This window comes from Octopus bimaculoides, chromosome 15 (genome assembly GCF_001194135.2).
Source record: "Octopus bimaculoides isolate UCB-OBI-ISO-001 chromosome 15, ASM119413v2, whole genome shotgun sequence".
Lineage (NCBI taxonomy): Eukaryota > Metazoa > Mollusca > Cephalopoda > Octopoda > Octopodidae > Octopus > Octopus bimaculoides.
In genome coordinates, this window is record NC_068995.1 from 4,584,959 (window position 1) to 4,585,495 (window position 537).

Below are 537 nucleotides of genomic sequence, written 5' to 3' on the forward strand. Positions count from 1 at the left end.
GTGTGTGTGTGTGTGTGTGTGTGTGTGTGTGTGTGTGTGTGTGTGTGTGTGTGTGTGGGTATGTGTCTATGAAGAGATAGATAGATAGGTATGTATGTATGTATGTATGTATGTAGGTAGGTAGGTAGGTAGGTAGGTAGATAGGTAGGTAGGTAGGTAGGTAGGTAGGTAAATATATAGGTATGTATGTATATGTATGTATGTATACATGTATATGTGTGTGTCTGTCTGTCAGTCTTTTTGTCTGCGGATGTGTGTGTGCATATCTACGGGCGTGTATGTTTATCAAGGGCCGGGCTCATTGCTCCCCAGCGGAGCCACAGGTGTAAAGTTTAATTTTGCTGAATGCACAATGTTCTCAATGGTCAGTGGTGGTTTTTCTCGGTCAAGAGTGGACAGCCATCATGAAATCTATATATTTTTTGTGTTTGTGTATGTGTTTTTATTTACAAAAAGAGACAGCGCAACATAAATTTAATTTGCTTGTTTTCTTTCATTATGCTACAACTAACAAAATACAAAAAAAAAAATTTTAAT